This window comes from Galeopterus variegatus, unplaced genomic scaffold (genome assembly GCF_000696425.1).
Source record: "Galeopterus variegatus unplaced genomic scaffold, G_variegatus-3.0.2 Scaffold7340, whole genome shotgun sequence".
Classification (NCBI taxonomy): Eukaryota; Metazoa; Chordata; class Mammalia; order Dermoptera; family Cynocephalidae; genus Galeopterus; species Galeopterus variegatus.
The window spans coordinates 38,371-39,084 of NW_007733451.1; positions in this window are offsets into that span (position 1 = coordinate 38,371).

The window sequence follows — 714 nt, forward strand, 5'->3', positions numbered from 1 at the left end:
TGATTGGATAAGGAAACTGTGGTATACATACACAATAGAATACTGCTCTGCCATAAAAAGGAATGAAATTCTTCCATTCCAACACCATGGATGAACTATGAGAAAATTATGCTGGGTGGAATAAGTCAGGCGTATTATGATTATGATAATGATAAGTGCTAACAGTTATTAATCACATAGCAGAAAGTGTTGAGGGTTTTCGTTATCATTTGATTTAACCCTAAAACCAAGCCTGTAAAGTAGGTAGGCATTATTGTTTTCAATGTTTTACAATTAGGAAGCCAAGTTTCCCAGAGGAAAGAAACTTTCCTTAGTTAAATTTCTGATGCATGACAGAATGAAGATCCACTCACAAGCTTGTCTGCTTTTCTTAAGCTGTTATGCTGGACCTTCTCTAAACAGGGTGAGTAATTTCAGGACATACCATTTTTTTATTGAAGAAAATCTAATTACTTAGCTTCCTCATAATTTTGATGTTCCCTTCTTAGAGTATATTATCTGTTTTTCAATTTAGCATCATTTAAAAAAGCAACAGAAAACAGTAATGTAAAACTATAGTAGCTATTTTAAATAAACTTTATTTTTTAGAGAAGTTTTAGGTTTATAGCAAAATTAAGCAGAAGGTACAGAGATTGCCCATATAATAGTTATATTTTTTTTAGTGCGTACTATGACCCAGGCATTATTCTAGGGACTTAAATGCCATAGATCACT